This window comes from Schistocerca gregaria, chromosome 1, assembly GCF_023897955.1.
Source record: "Schistocerca gregaria isolate iqSchGreg1 chromosome 1, iqSchGreg1.2, whole genome shotgun sequence".
NCBI classification, from domain to species: Eukaryota; Metazoa; Arthropoda; class Insecta; order Orthoptera; family Acrididae; genus Schistocerca; species Schistocerca gregaria.
The window spans coordinates 371,418,872-371,436,386 of record NC_064920.1 but is presented as its reverse complement, the minus strand read 5'-3'; positions in this window follow the sequence as shown (position 1 = coordinate 371,436,386).

The following is a 17,515-nucleotide window of genomic DNA, read 5'->3' as shown; positions in this document are numbered from 1 at the left end:
AATAAGATCGAAGCGTGCACCCACCATTATCAGGATTTCACTTAGCACTACGACTGTGAACACAGGTCTGCAGGCTATGGCTAGGTGTAAATAGGGCGAGTGCTGTATCTTTCAGTTGTTCCCGCCTACATTCAGAAAATTTGTCTTCCCGTTATTTATTTATTTTTTTAGTGGAGGTCTTTCCGTTTCAGCATTCTCTTACTCGACTACCTGTAGTCTGCCAGTTCTATCTGTGGACTTGAAAACTTCGTTGGGTTGGATTTGTTTTTGACAGCAGGTACTTATTCTACGTATGTCCTCTTTGCCTGACTGGAATGTTAGCGATCAGAGCGTAAACTCATCCATGTGGGCGCGTCCTCCTGCTATCAACTGAAAATATTGTGTATTAAACGTACCTTGTAAGTTATTATTTTCTTTGCCATTTTCAAGACTCTTAGTTTTCGTACTATTTTATCCTCCAAAGGTTAGCTGCGAAATTTGGAAACCGATAGACTCCGTCCATTCAAAAACTGAGAGACTGATTTTATTTCTGGCATATAAGCAACGCCAGCTACGGTGGCAGCTTGAACTAACGACTGTAAATAATATATGCGCTTTCGACTAGTCAGTTATAAGTAGGCAGTGTTAGGCAGAGGACGTGAGGCCATGATATGTCAGCGTTGTTGGTCACAAATCGCAGTGAAGCAACATCTAAAAATCAAATGTTCAGTGCATTTTCAGAATGTTCTGAAGAAGAACAAAACAGGAATATGCAAAGATAGTCGTGTACACTTTCGCTCCGAAACAAAAACTACGCCTGTTGCGTAATGCAACATGTGGACAACTATTTTCCGGAAAAAGCATCACGGGTGATGAGAAGTGGTGTTATCAGTACGAACCTACCACAAAACGACAAAGTGTAGAAATATACGTAAATGATCAACGCCTTGGCGATGTAATCGACATTCAAAAAACAACATGATGCACGAACCGAACAGACTTTTCTGACAGTTTTGCTTGATTGTGTGAACTTTCTGTGCGTTGTACTCAAGTGAGAAGGGGGGGGGGGGGGGGGAGACTATGTAGAACACCTGATGCATTAAAACAAACGTATTAACTTCCTCTACATTTTATATTAACCCAGTCTCGTATAAAAACAAACGCCTGTAATTAAATGTTTTTGGGGGTCGTGGGTCCGCAGCTCGTGGTCGTGCGGTAGCGTTCTCGCTTCCCACGCCTGGGTTCCCGGGTTCGATTCCCGGGGCTGTCAGGGATTTTCTCTGCCTCGTGATGACTGGGTGTTTTGTGATGTCCTTAGGTTAGTTAGGTTTAAGTAGTTCTAAGTTCTAGGGGACTGATGACCATAGATGTTAGGCCCCATAGTGCTCAGAGCCATTTGAACCATTTGAATTTGGGGGTCGTGGGTGTTATGGCGTCCATCAAGACATGATCCCTTGGGTCCGTGTCTGCTTATGGCTGCGAACTTTTAATGGGAAAACCATTAAAAAACTGAGAGCATCTCAGCGACTAACGCAAAGCTGCATGCTGGTAACTACGAGGAGAGACAGGAGAGTGAACAAAGAAATAATGGAACAGGCTTGGGTGGATGACGTAATTACGACTGGACTCAAAATGAAATTGATGTAGGCCAGACAAGTAGCCAGGTGGTCTATTCCCTAAGAAGAAATAAGAAGGAACCGAGAAGAATATTAATTGCAAGCTGAATAGATGAAAGCATAACATACGGCAAGCCAACAGGGCTGCGTGTAACTGACAGCGGAAGTGCAAGAAGCCCGGAAGTTGCTTTCATACAGCAGCTGAGATCGGCTGGATGAGAATGATAATGTGTTCTACATTTTGCTTGAGTTTCATTGCATTCGCCATCCAGACGTTCTGAGTTACCGTTCGTCTGTTTCCCGTCGATTTTGCGGTACGTTTCCTGTGCATTTCCTTAGAGTAGTAGCATCTGGACACATAGCCAACATGGAAACATACTGATCCGATGCGGCGGATCTCGAATGGCGCTCAGAGCAATTTCGCAGGGCTTCAGTGATCGCCACTCGCGCATGCAAGCCGGTGTGCCAGCCTTATCGCCGGCAAGGCTGTGCGCCCGCGCGGTTGGAGGTCATCGGTGAAAGAACGGCACACCAGGCGTTACGGAAGGCTGGAGCGGGCGACGTGCAAGGCCTGCGCGAGAGCTGTCGCCGCCGCAGACACGCCAGTCTCACATCCATCCGGGATCGACTCCACTCACCGTGGGAGACTGCCTACACTGAAGTATTGCCACTTACACAAACCGCAGCGGTGTGGGTGATGCCGTAGGAGCAGAGTGTCAGGTTACAGTAACACCTTACGGAGTTGGGTTCCGTACTCTGCTGTCAGAAAACATCCACTCTACATAAGAGCCTACGGATTATCAGAACAGCTGTGTGGCTGGAGTGAAGAGTTTTAGCAAACAGAACACAGCATGTTGTTCTCAATGGAGAGACGTCTACAGATGTTAAAGTAACCTCTGGCGTGCCACAGGGGAGTATTATGGGACCACTGCTTTTCACAATATATATAAATGACCTAGTAGATAGTGTCGGAAGTTCCATGCGGCTTTTCGCGGATGATGCTGTAATATACAGAGAAGTTTCAGTATTAGAAAATTGCTGCGAAATGCAGGAAGATCTGCAGCGGATAGGCACTTCGTGCAGGAAGTACCCACTGACCCTTAACATAGACAGATGTAATGTATTGCAAATACACAGAAAGAAGGGTCCTTTATTGTATGATTGTATGATAGCGGAACAAATACTGGTAGCAGTTACTTCTGTAAAATATCTGGGAGTATGCGTACGGAACGATTTGAAGTGCAATGATCATATATAATTAATTGTTGGCAAGGCGGGTGTCAGGTTGAGATACATTGGGAGAGTCCTTAGAAAATGTAGTCCATCAACAAAGGAGGTGGCTTACAAAACACTCGTTCTACCTACACTTGAGTATTGCTCGTCAGTGTGGGATCCGTACCAGGTCAGGTTGACAGAGGAGATAGACAAGATCCGAAGAAGAGCGGCGCATTTCGTCACAGCGTTATTTGGTAAGCGTGATAGCGTTACGGAGATGTTTAGCAAACTCAAGTAGCAGACTCTGCAATAGAGGCGCTGTGCATCGCGGTGTAGCAGGCGCTCCAAGTTTCGAGAGGGTGCGTTTCTGGATGAGGTATCGAATATATTGCTTCCTCCTACTTATACCTCCCGAGGAGATCACGAATATAAAATCAGAGAGATTCGAGCGCACATGAAGGCTTTCCGGCAGTCGTTCTTCCCGCGAACCATACGCGACTGGAACAGAAAAGGGAGGTAATGACAGTGGCACGTAAATTGCCCTCCGCCACACACCGTTGGGTGGCTTGCGGAGTATAAATGTAGATGTAGATGTAGATGAGCACCCTATATTCCTCTCTACATTGTCACGTCACGTTTGACGGCCTTGTCATGGAATCTACACATTTTCCAGTACAGTCGGCGGCCAGGAGGTCTGGAACGACTCAGTCATCTGTTCATAGCTACCCGCTGTGTGTGTCTCTGGAGCCATACTGCCTATGCCGTTCGGTCTCGGCGCAAAAGACGTCATACCTTTAGCAACGGGATAAGAAGCTTCCTTACTCGCATCAACAGCGAGCGAAATGCGTAGAGCGCCAAGTCAGAGCGTTATACGTAATATTCATCTTGAGGTTGAAGCTCTTGTGCCTGTGTTTGCTTACAAGTAATTTTATTTTTGGATGGCATCCGCCTATAACGTACACAGCTTTTTCGTTTTTTTAAAGCTGACATGTTTCGATATAGTTAGAGCATCATCAATATTTTTTATCTTTCTATTAAAGAACAAGAAATGCCCTTTACTATCTGTACATACTGAAACTTCCACTTTGAAAAATTAATGAATGACTGTGCTGATAAACCTCTTACATTATTTGATTTCCAAACAGCTGAGCAGAACTGAACATACTCAGACATTCACTAAAGTGACACACAATATTTTTACCGCAACGCTACGCGCTGTTAACATCCAGCTGCCCAACACAATGCAAACCAGCCACAGACCGCACACAGCACAGCCAGTGATTTTCATACAGAGCGCTACATGGCGTTACCAATAAGAAAACCTAAACAGCCTACTTACAATACATAAACTGGACTTCTTAACATAGTATTCAGATGGTTCAAATGGCTCTGAGCACTATGGGACTTGACATCTATGGTCATCAGTCTCCGAGAACTTAGAACTACTTAAACCTAACTATCCTGAGACATCACGCACATCCATGCCCGAGGCAGGATTCGAACCTGCGACCGTAACAGCAGCGCGGCTCCGGACTAAAGCGCTTAGAACCGCTCTGCCACAGCGGCCGACTAACATAGTATTCACTAACTTGAAAACAAACAATATTTTTATATGTACATTATTACCACATTCTGTGATTGTGTGTGTGTATGTGTGTGTGTGCGTGTGTGTGTGTGTGTGTGTGTGTGTGTTTGTTTGTTTGTTTATGTTTATGGGTTAGTGTCATCTGACAGTTCCTCGAAATCAGAAAACAGCGTTTCGTTGAGGACACCTGTGTATTCATATATTATTATTTGTTTCTCCTTCAACTATGGCTTTCTGTATTTGGTAGCTTTCCAGAATTATTAATGTTTGCGGAGGGTTGTTACTCCACTTGAAATCTTTTAAGTTCATGTTGATGTCTGTTGGTCTGATGTCCACAGGGTGTTCTGCGAATGTAGAATAGCAGCAGTTACTTCCTTGTGGTCTTCTGTGTTCTATGTACCTAAAATGGAAATTTCTGGGAGTCTATCCAATAAAAATCATACGGATATGACACAAATATTATAGACGAACTGCATCACAAAATTAAAAGAGAATTGAAGGAGACACCGAGCACCCAAAAACCACATACACCAACATACAAACACAGACGCACAGAACATAAGCACATATAACGCACATGCAAAACAAATTAATGAGAAAGAAGCCGTAAACACACACAAACGCGCGTGCGCGCACACACACACACACACACACACACACACACACACACAAAGTGTAAGACATACCCCACAACATTCAAAACTGCTGTACACACGTCACTATCCGGCATTTTGTTTTCGTAGTGACAGTGAGACAGTAACAGTGTAGTTCTTCACGGTCAATATTATGCGGAAACCAGATAAAGTAAATGGAACATATTACATACGAAGAGACAAACACACAATCTTCCACACAGAACAAAAAATAACATTATGTATTGCATAACCAATCGTAAATTTTCGATAGAAGTAATTTTCTCCATGAGATTTTCTACGCTTGCAGATAAACTGTGAAAGAAAAATAACTGTCATCCGTAACATATAAGAGAAGACAACCACAGCATGCGGTAAAAAGGTATATATAAAAAGTCTTGCCAGATTTCAAATTTGCCAATACTTCGTTAAAAACTCGAATTTATGTACAGGGTGTGAGCGATATAAGTGCATATATTTCTATTGATGGCTGAGGACAGTGTACTGAATAGCATAATATCAGGATTTACTTCATTTGAGGACTAGTAATGTAGCTATTACGCATACTACGTTTTTAGATTCGTGAATACCTCCAAGTACGTGTGGCACAAGCTATCCATTAATATTCCTTTTCCCTGAGCAGCAGGTCAGGTATTGAAATATGGATGCATGAAACAATACAGATAGTCTATAATGATATGTTTAAATCACTTCACGGAACTGTTACGACCGTGCAGAAAAAACGGTAGTAAATGGTGTAATGAAACTTCCTGGCAGATTAAAACTGTGTGCCCGACCGAGACTCGAACTCGGGACCTTTGCCTTTCGCGGACAAGTGCTCTACCATCTGAACTACCCAAGCACGACTCACAGCCGGTACTCTCAGCTTTACTTCTGCCAGTATCCCGTCTCCTGCCTTCCAAGCTTTACAGAAGCTCTCCTGCGAACCTTGCAGAACTAGCACTCCCGAAAGAAAGGATATTGCGGAGACATGGCTTAGCCACAGCCTGGGGGATGTTTCCAGAATGAGATTTTCACTCTGTAGTGGAGTGTGCGCTGATATGAAACTTCAGAGTGAAAATCTCATTCTGGAAACATCCCCCAGTCTGTGGCTAAGCCATGTCTCCGCAGTATCCTTTCTTTCAGGAGTGCTAGTTCTGCAAGGTTCGCAGGAGAGCTTCTGTAAAGTTTGGAAGGTAGGAGACGAGATACTGGCAGAAATAAAGCTGTGAGTACCGGCCGTGAGTTGTGCTTCGATAGCTCAGATGGTAGAGCACTTGCCCGCGAAAGGCAATGGTCCGGAGTTTGAGTCTCGGTCGGGCACATAGTTTTAATCTGCCAGGAAGTTTCATATCAGCGGACACTCCGCTGCAGAGTGCAAATCTCATCCTGGATATGGTGTAATGTGTTTGCAGGAATACTGTTAAATGTGGAGAAAAACACGTAATCCATCGAAATTGGAAAATGTTAAGGTACCAGTTATCATAATGTCAATATCTACACCCATAACAAAGAAAGAAAATAAAATAAAAACACTCAGAATGCTGTAACCACAGTGAAACGTTTATGGATAAAAGCAGAGAAATAAATATGGTTGCTCGGGGTGAATACCACCAAAATACAAATTTATTATACATAAGTCCATCGGAAAAAATATTAGTGACGCCGTAAAAGAGAATACTGATTGTTAACTACTAGCGCTTGTGTGATCCTCCACCGCTGACAAAATTCATGCCACTGATGTGATGCTTATGAGTCAATCGTTTGTATGGAATCAGCGCAGTAAGACCTTACAAAATTTCTGGAAGGTGCTATCTTGCTTGTATGTCCCCACGACCACACAGTGAATGTATTTGTCAGATTTGTGTAAGTATCAACGCGGACAGTCAAACGGGTATACAAGAAATAGTGTACCATTCGCAACTAAGCAACACGACATTAGAAGAATGGTCGTAAAGAGATCCTAGCTGACACGGACCGGATACGAGTATCACCCCTTGCCAATGACAGTCTGTTTCAAACACGACTGGAATTGTTGCTGTTAGTGAATGCGGGTCCATCTCAGACAATTTGCAAGTGCATATTGTAAAGTGAACTTTAAACAATGGACATTTGGAGCCTATTACCTTGCAAAAGGCCTCTGTTCCCAGGCTTACATTTATCCGCCCGTCTTCAGTGGGACAAACAACGCAGAAAGTGGACAGTAATTGACTGGAACCGTGTAGTGGCCCAAAAAGCCGCGAATTTCCGTTTTTGTTTTTGTTTTTTTTTTCAAGTTATGCGGGATGTCGAGTTCACCGAACAGCCCAATGATGCGTTTAAATGCCGTGTGTGGTTTCTGCAGCTCATACCGCAGATGATTCTACGATGTTTTAAGAAGTTTATCACATCATGGCTTGGGTCCGCTTGTGTAGGTTACCATGAACATGAACCATGACGTTTACTTGAACACAAGCTGACAAACGTGCCGTTCCCCGGATATTCATATTGACAATTTTCTGTTACAAAGGAAAACAAAAAATGTGTTCGTAGCGTAATATAGAAAAAATTTCTTTTCCATGTATTCATCGAAACCCCTTTGAAGTTATGAAACAGTAATTCAAAGAAATATGCATAATGTACAAATATGTAAGTACAGTATCCAAATTAAGAAACATAGTATGCAAAATATAAATTATCCGTAATGTTTATTTAACTTAGTAAGCTTGGAGTAGATGCTTCGCGAGTCTACAACGTGATTTCGTAGACCTGTTTATGGCAACAACAGAGCTCCATAACCGGTCGCGGTGGCCGAGCGGTTCTAGGCGCTTGAGACCAGAACCACGCTGCTGCTACGGTAGCAGGTTCGAATCCTCCCTCGGGCATGGATGTGAGCGATGTCCTTAGGTCAGTTAGGTTTAAGTAGTTCTAAGTCTAAGGGACTGATGACCTCAGATGTTAAGTCCCATAGTGCTTAGAGCCATTTGACTCATTTGAACAGCTCCATAGACGGCTATTGTTTTCGCCTACAGCCATTTGTACTTCGCAGTTGACAGTTTGGAAAACCGCTGCTATGTGTCAGGGATTTCTTTAAGTTGAGTCGACTGTAGGACTGTCTTAGTTGTAAAGAATAAATGTATTAAAACTTAGTGTCTGACAGCGGTGTTTTCTCACACATGTCAGCATTTACGACTTATACCTCTTTAACTTTGTATCACACATTGATATATTTGTGTAGGTACAATCAGCGGGATATATTGATATTTTCTGCGAAGTATGTTGCGAATAGAGGGAGCAGCACACAACTAATAAATTTAAACGTCATGCATGATGACGCGGCAGTTACTGATGCATCTCAGCGCTTATGACGTCATTTCTCCTGATCTATGTTTCACACAACGACATAATTTTGTTGGTACATTCAGCGGCATGTGTGGATAGTGTTTGTCAAATGTATTGCGAGTAGAGTTAGTTGGCAAGAAGAAACAAATTTAAACATCATGCACAATGCGGCAGTTTTTTTGAACATCTGAGTGTTTATGACGTCATATCTCCTGAACTATGGTAGATAGGATACTAGTACGGGATACCTGCACCATTGGTTTAGAAGATGTGGATCATACACGCATTCATTTTCGTAATATTTCTGCATTTCTGCATTTCCTGCCCTCTTCAGCTTCATGATGAATTTGTTGCGGACATTTCCATCTTCCAAGACGACACCAGCCCTACTCACAGGGCTACATGCATACGTTCCTCATTTGACGAAGACACAGGTACACTGTCGGTATCGCACTGGTCCTCCTGAACACCCAACCGTCTGTGATTATTTTGAATAGCTATTGCCACACAGTTTTGTAGCTCTACGGATTCTGATCATCAATGAGCGACTTCAGCTGCATATGAAAAACCTAAAGAAACTTGTGGAGTCTCTTCCTCGCCGAATTCAGGTATTTATCAAAGCTGTAGTAGGTGCTACATTGCAACAGCAATTGTCTCCTGAGGGTGACAAATTTTCTGATCGACTTGTTTACCTTACCCGTGTGTATTAAGTGACACGCCTCATTAATTTCGGACTGTATACATAGAACTTAGGAGATGGCCCTAATACGGTGCTGGACAGCGTATTTGCTGGCCAGCACAGTGAAAAACATACTACATTCATCCAGGCCGAATTTCTGTTTCAGTGGTCCCGTTTCGTCACGTTCGAAAGAAGCGAAACGGAAATCATCGTTCAGGCATCTAGATTCGGTTTTTCTGCGATGTCCCATTAAACAGCTTGGGTGCATGTCTGGTTGATTCTACTGAGGCGCCTGATTTCCTGTCTCGTGTTTCCCAATCTATGCTTGTGTCTCGTACACACTGTATTTCAAAACTGGAGGCCATAATTTCAGGCATGTATACCTTATATGTATACAATAAAAAGGTCATTACAACATGTCTCCGGAAATGTTTGCTTCCAAATTATGGCCTTCAAACCAATCATATTCACAGGAACGTTTTCTTTTTTTCCGCGTAGCTCCCATTAGAAAAGACGATCAAAATTTACTGTCTCAGAGCCCGGCGAACACGATCCCAATTTCCAGGGGTACTCTGTGTTTCATTACATACGTCTACAATTCTGTTCCGAAGGAATTCCGCGTCAGACATGGGGGACGAATACACCAACGATTTTAAATGTCAGTAGTTCACATTAGGTGACAGTGCAGGCCAAATAATAGGGGTCACCTCTACCTATCCATCGATCCGTAAACATTCATCCGTGTATCGCCATCCTGTACCGCTGGAGCAGCAAGAGCGCAATTATGTAAGAAGTTAGCTTGTTGACGGAATACCAGTGGAGTTTATTCAAAAACATGAGATGTGTTGTTGTCAAGAGAGTTTATGAATGCCTGCGCTGTATGGCAGTTTACATGTCGAAGGATACCTGCCCACATGTCGACGGAGAATAGATTTGGTGATGAGATCGAACAATTTGAAGTGGATATTCATACACCCATAAAAGGGGGGGGGGGACAAAAATCTGGAAACACCTAAAACACTATAGATTACCATACCTAATACGGTCTAAGGAACCTGTTGGCATTCAAAACAGGTTCCTATTGTCTCAAAATGGATAAAGGTAGGTCATTTTTGTTTTTCAGGAATATCTTATACCATTCTTCCTGTAAAATAGTGCCAAATACAGGTAACGATGATAGAGGTGTATAGTGATCACGCATTCTTCTCTCGAAAGTAGACCGCAAATGTTCAATAATATTGAGACGTGGTGATTGTGGTGGCCACGGAAAATGCGAGAATTTGTCCTCGTGCGAAACAAACTCGAGCAGAAGTTGGAAACATTCTGAAACAAGACTCGTCCGACCAAATTACTTTCGTCCACTGTTCAATACCCCATGTTTTATGGCTTCGCTACTACGTTCTCCTCTTACGGGTATTAGCATCACTGACGGCTGATTTTGGAGTTCCGATCGCCCTGAAGTTCCCTGCTTCTGGAGCTCTCTTCCTGTTGTTTTGGTGCTGACATGGTTCATGACTGCGACTTTCAGTTGTGCAGTGACTTTTGCAGCTGTTGTCCTCTTATTTTTCGTCACAGCCCTCTTCAATGAGCGCCTGTCACGATCACTCAACACAAACTCGTTCGCGTTTTCACTTGGCGGTTGATGTTTTTCCGCTTTCCCTGTATGCGGTATGAGTCTTCGATACGATGCCTCTCGAAACACCAAATACGTCGGCTACCTTGGTAAAGGAAACGCGCACCATACGAGCACCAATAATTTTACTTAACACCGACATAATGCGCTGACAACTACACTGGACACTGTTGCCGGCCGGAGTGGCCGAGCGGTTCTAGGCGCTTCAGTTTGGAACCGCGCAGGTTCGAATCCTCGGGCATGGATGTGAGTGATGTCCTTAGGTTAGTTAGGTTTAAGTAATTCTAAGTTCTAGGGGACTAATGACCTCCGATGTTAAGTTCCATAGTGCTCAGAGCCATTTGAATTTTTTTGGACACTGTTATTGCGATGACAGGCACTAGCAAGGTTTTGCGGACATCGCACAGGTGCCGTCAGCGGTCAAGTACAACAGCACAACCTACAGGCTTGTCTAGCATCTGCATTTATGTTCAGGCATCCATTTCTCACAGTGTTAAGTATTTTTGTCCAACTCCTGTATCCTGATTGGGAAAATTTGTAACGGCATCCCGTGTGAGCTGCGATTCATCTGTGAATATACTAAGGCAGAAAAGATTGGATTTCTAGCACACTGACGCAGGAACAACTGTCAGAATGTAATTCGTGCTGGGTAATGTGCTGTTGACAGGGTCTGTACCAGACTGCAGATGAGAAGGATACAACTGTTGCTTTTGCAGCACTCTGCCGATAGTCGTACGAGGGACACTGGCCTCAGGTAAGTTTTGTGTGCTGATACAAGGAATCGTGTTTGCACAGAAGCCTGAGTACCCTCCTCTACATTCAGAGTTGTTGATCTTCATGGTCCCCTCTCAAAATCAGATGTAAACTTCCCACTAACGGACAAGCGGCGACGGGGACATTCAGATGGATTCCGATCTGGGTATCTTCACTGTTGGTACCAGGTGGTTACAGAGAAAGTGCAGTTACTCACTGTGGTCCAGTATGGGCTATAATTATCTTATGGCAGCGTAACTAGGTAGATGTGCTAATGCTTTAATGCAGAATTCATTTACGCTGGAAAAAGATTACTTACAAACTTGACCGCCGTGCAGGATTAGCCGAGCGGTCTAAGGCGCTGCAGAAATGGACTGTGCGGCTGGTCCCGGCAGAGGTTCGAGTCCTCCCTCGGGCATGGGTGTGTGTGTTTGTCCTTAGGTTAATTTAGGTTAGGTAGTGTGTAAGCTTAGGGACTGATAACCTTAGCAGTTAAGTTCCATAAGATTTCACACACATTTGAACACACACACAAATTTGACCACCAGGTGCAGATCTGGCGCTGTACACTGTTTGTATCACGGTAAGTGAACTGACACACCATAACGCGAGTGAATAGTGTGTCTATAGGGAAGAGAGATAGTGCGCTGTTAGTAAAACTGTTACGGGAATGGCAGCAATTATAGTGCTGCACTGAGAGAGTAGTGCTGACTGAAAGGTCCGAGAAGAGGGCGGATGTCATTCAGTGTGTAAGTAGGCTGTTTAGGTTTTTTTGTTGGTAACGCCACGTAGCGCTCTGTATGAAAATCACTGACTGTGCTGTGTGCAGCCTGAGGCTGGTCGGCATTGTTGTAATACTCGGAATTGTAGTGTTGGGCTGTTGGCTGTGAACAGCTCGTAGCGTTGCGCAGCTGGAGGTGAGCCGCCAGCAGTGGTGGATGTGGGGAAGTGAGATGGCGGATTTTTGAGAGCAGATGATCTGGACGTGTGTCCATCAGAAACAGTACATTTGTAAGAATAGATGTCATGAACTGCTATATATACTATGAATTTTGAACACTATTAAGGTAAATACATTGTTTGTTTTCTATCAAAATCTTTTATTTCCTAACTATGCCTATCAGTAGTTAGTGCCTTCAGTAGTTTGAATCTTTTATTTAGCTGGCAGTAGTGGCGCTCGCTGTATTGCAGTAGCTCGAGTAACGAAGATTTTTGTGAGGTAAGTGATTTGTGAAAGGTATAGGTTAATGTTAGTCAGGGCCATTCTTTTGTAGGGATTATTGAAAGTCAGATTGCGTTGCGCAAAAAAAAAAAAGAAATATTGTGTGTCAGTTTAGTGTTGATCAGAATAGGTAAAGAGCGAAATGGCTGAGTACGTTCAGTTTTGCTCAGCTGTTTGGAAATCAAATAATGTAAGAGATTTATTAGCACAGTAATTCAATAATTTTTCTAAGGGACGTTTCAAATGGTTTAAAGAATACGATATGAAGTTCAAAAACATGTGGGAGCTTGTGTGGTACTTGAAAGAGGAAGGCGTCCTCTTCCCCTGGAAGTTACTGACTTAGGTCGTTGCTGCTGTGACTGACTATGCAGTACGTACCCCCCGGGTGCGGCTCTTGCTGTGTCGCGAGAATTGTCCATTTCATGGCTCACAGTACGGAATGTTTCGCCGTCAGTTTTGCACTGGTAAACGTACGGTGGGGCAACTGAAAGACAATGATCCACAGCAACGTTCTGAATATGCTGTTCGGTTTCTGTCGCAGATCGATGTTAATGACATGTTGCCGGGCAATATTTCACCGAGTGACGAGGCACATCTTATACTACAGGGTGTTGTGAATACACAGAAGTTCTAAAATTGGGGTGCTGTTCCGAATTTGGGGTGCTGTTACTGTTAAACCGCGTGTTGCGTACAAAGAGTCACTGCACTCGCAGTATGTGGCAGTGTGGTGTGGATTTCTCTTTGAAGAAAATACACCCAGGAGGCCTGTCAGATGTAACGTAACTACTGCACGTTATCGACGCCTCTTCGTACAGCATGAGATTCCTATTTTGGAAGAGCGCAAGTGTGTGGAAATCACTGTTTTCATGCAAGATGGGATAACACCTCATTTGCTCGCCCAGTGAAACAACGCAACCTTCCACGAACGTGTTACCTTGAGATGTTTTCCATACCATGGTCTGCAAGGTCACCTGATCTGAATCCATGCCGCTTTTGGCTTTGGGAACATCCGAAAGAACGCATTTACCAGGGACACTTTCATTCTCTACCTGATCCAAAGGCCAGTATACAATAACACATTGCTTAGGTCCCACCCGTACAAAACAAGTAACTGTTGAACGACTCATTTTACTAGTGCAGTATCTCATCAACGTCTCCGTGCTCATATTAAACAGATTGTGCAAGCGGCAGTAATAATAAAATCAACCTTATGACTTTCCCACTTGTTTGATCTTTTCTTCCCCTGTCTTATTCCTCATCGATTGCGTATGGGAACATTTCTATACGTCTTTCTCACCAGACTGGCACTTGGTGGTCAAAATCGGAACTACGAACTAATTTTTTCCAGTGTAAATCGGTTCCGTATTAACGCATTAAAGTATCTACCAAGTTTCGCTGCCGTATGATCAATACAGTCCGCACTACAACTCTGTAGGTAGCTGCATCCATCCAGTACTTCTTGTACAAGCGACCAACCAGCGTAGCATTGCCTTATTCCCCACCACCCTTCCGTACATCAAGAGCTCGACTGCCAGCGCTTGATTTAAGTTCATGTCGTTTGCAAAATGCAACGCCCAGTGCAACCTCCACCTCGAAATTAAATGTCCTGTTAATATCTTCTGTCACGGTACGAGAACCGAAACATTTCGGGGAATATCACAGTTTTGAAGGCCATAATTCAGAAACTACGCATTTCTGGACACATTTTGTAATGAACTGTTTTTATTGTCGACATACGAAGAATGCATACCTGAAACGATGTTCCCTGTTTCTGAAACTCCCTTAATGATCGCGTCATCGCTAGGACATTAAAACATAGCCTCCCTACCCACGCGCTTCAAATTGCGGAATTGTTTTCAAATCAACTGCTCTTTTGCACTTCAATTAAAGGTGCTACCAAGCTAACTATCTCAAAAATTCATCTTTTGCTTTTGTTCTTTTCTCATCACAACTTTGTATGAATTAGAACTACGCTTAAGGTAACGAAACAACAATAAAATTCCATTAAACTCAAAACAAATGAATCCACAGAGATCTCACTGAGAAGTTTCTCGAGACAATCCACTCACGAATAGTCTCCGTGAGTAGGACTAGTGAAACTAGCATCATCGTCATGGAATGATCTTAAATGAATGAAATTCAGTTCATAATTTAAACATAGTATTACAATGAATTGATTAAATATACAAAGAAATGAAACAATCAGAAACCAGTACTCTTCATTCTGACATCCTCTTTGATCACATATACATCACAATATGCAGATTCAAGGTTGTTAGCAAAAGCTTTACAAACTTTTTGCATCCGACGCTCTGTATCCCTTTCTCGTTTCTCCTATTCGTACTTATTTATTCTAGTTTTTGCCTCATAGTCAATTTTCATCTTGGGTTACAGTTACTACATTACATACTGACATACTGCCATCAGTTGTCACTTGAAGTATGTAAGTGTATTTTGAAAAAGAAAGAGTGTGTCTCCCGATTTGGCAGATGGCTCAAAAGTCCTAAGGTGGACAAGGTAAATTGTCGAGTAAAAGAATAAATAACTGCCTCGTTTACACGGCGTTGATCAGTCAGGGTAGTATTATTGAACTATGTAGAAGTCGTTCATATTCGTTAGATTAATAAAAAAGTCATGTTCGAGCTGCGCTGGCAAGTTCAGTACCGGATTTCTGCAACGGGCTACTTGTTGAAGATCAAAAGCCCCGAGTCGACTTCCTGAAATGTGCTTTAATTGAAGATTGGAATACATTACAAGGATGGATAACGTAATAGAAACACTAACCGCCGGCCGCGGTGGTCTCGCGGTTCTAGGCGCGCAGTCCGGAATCGTGCGACTGCTACGGTCGCATGTTCGAATCCTGCCTCGGGCATGGATGTGTGTGATGTCCTTAGGTTAGTTAGGTTTACTTAGTTCTAAGTTCTAGGGGACTGATGACCGCAGCAGTTGAGTCCCATAGTGCTCAGAGCCATTTGAACCATTTTTAGAAACACTAACCGAACCTTGTGCGAGTCAACCTTTAGTGTCCAAAACAGCCTGCTTCCTCACAGAAAGCCTGACTGGAAGTCAGTGCTATTTCATACTAACCTCGCAAGAAATTTTTTACAATTCCAATTTTTTTAGAGAGATTTGAGTGTCCTTATCTGCTTTCCCATTATAAACCAAAATGAGTCCACAACGTTCGAGTTCCGCGAATATGGAGGCCATGTTCATCCATACATTCTTCAAACATCGAACATTTTCAGCCGTGCAGTTCTCTGCAGGTAATGCCCACGTCACGTAACACTGATTTTTACAAAATGGTTCAAATGGCTCTAAGCACTATGGGACTTAAAGTCTGAGGCCATCAGTCCCCTAGACTTTGAACTATTGAAACCTAACTAACCGAAGGACATTACACACATCCTTGCCAGAGGCAGGATTCGAACCTGCATCCGTAGTAGCAGCGCGGTTCCGGACTGAAGTGCCTAGAACACTTTGCCCAGTTATCTTCATTTTGAGTATTACTGTAGGATCACAGAAAACTATGACATGGCAGCCCAAAGCATTACAAAACCTCCACCATCCTTTTCAGTCTGGAATATTTTGTTCCCCTGATGTTCTATAAATGCAAACGCGTCCTCAGTTACGGAAAACTTCAGGGAAAGTTCACTCGTTGAATTACACTGACTGTTTGCAGAGATCGTCAAGCGAGATTTTGTGTTCCTCACACCAATGATTGGTTCATGATTTCCGTCATAAGTGTGTTTTCTAGTTCAGTACTCATTTCAGTGACCGTGGTATTCTCATTACGAAAATCTTTCATGTCCTGTCTCTATAATAATTCCTTTAACTACTGCGTTTGGGAGACGAATTTTAACCATGGTCTGTGTGTTATGTTTCAACAATACATTCGCTAGCTTCTTCTACGTATCCCACTATTCTCTCAGATGCATCAATAACGACGGAAGAAAGAAGGAGTATTAATCTTTAACGTCATATTAACGAGGAGGTCATTAGACTCAGAGACCAAGAAGGGATTGGAGAAGTACGCTTCAGGAGAAGCCGAAGAAACTTGAAGGTAAGTCAGCTGGCACTGCTCACTCCTCGTCCTGTTTTCAGCAGCAAAGCGGTGACCAAGATTTGGTATTTGAGGTAAGTCTCTAATACCTCTCATCACATCAGATCAACGCAGTCGTCATAAATATACTGGTGACTGAAAACACACAAAGTTGTTGTCATGGAAAAGAAGAAAAAATGATAGTCCGATGTTTAACAGGTAAGTCAGAAAACAAGTTTTGAATGTGAGACGCGCAAGAATTAGTAAAAGATTCACTCACCGTAGGGGAGGCGAACAGCAATTCGTATTATAACTGCGACGGCTCCAGCGGCCAGAGTCAACTGACATAAAAGTTTTCTGAATATGGTTCCGCGTCACAAAGTGAAAAGAAGGTTACAGTGGCCTTTTTTCTGGGGATACTGGATCAGTAGATCCAAAGGAAGGCTACGTTGGTTTCTCTAGCAAGGTTTTTGTTATATATAATGTGGCACTGTACCACACTCAGAAAACTTTTATCTCAATAATTCGTAACCTGTAACAACAAGCTTCTTTCTCATTACAAAGTGGAACCATTAATAAACATAGGAGTTAATAAATTCATTCGGAACAGGAGACTTGCGAGGCTACCAAATGCTCGTACTTAAACAGATGAACGTCGCAGGGGTTGCATACACGTCGTCCTGCATCTTACGCCTGCACAGCCACTTTGTAACATATCTTTCAAACGTTACTCTACGAGATAATAAATTATTTCCAAATTTAAAAGAGCCACTTAACTTTAAGGAGAATTTTTACGTGGCTGGAACAGTAGGGAGCATAAAAATAATATTTGAGTCAATAC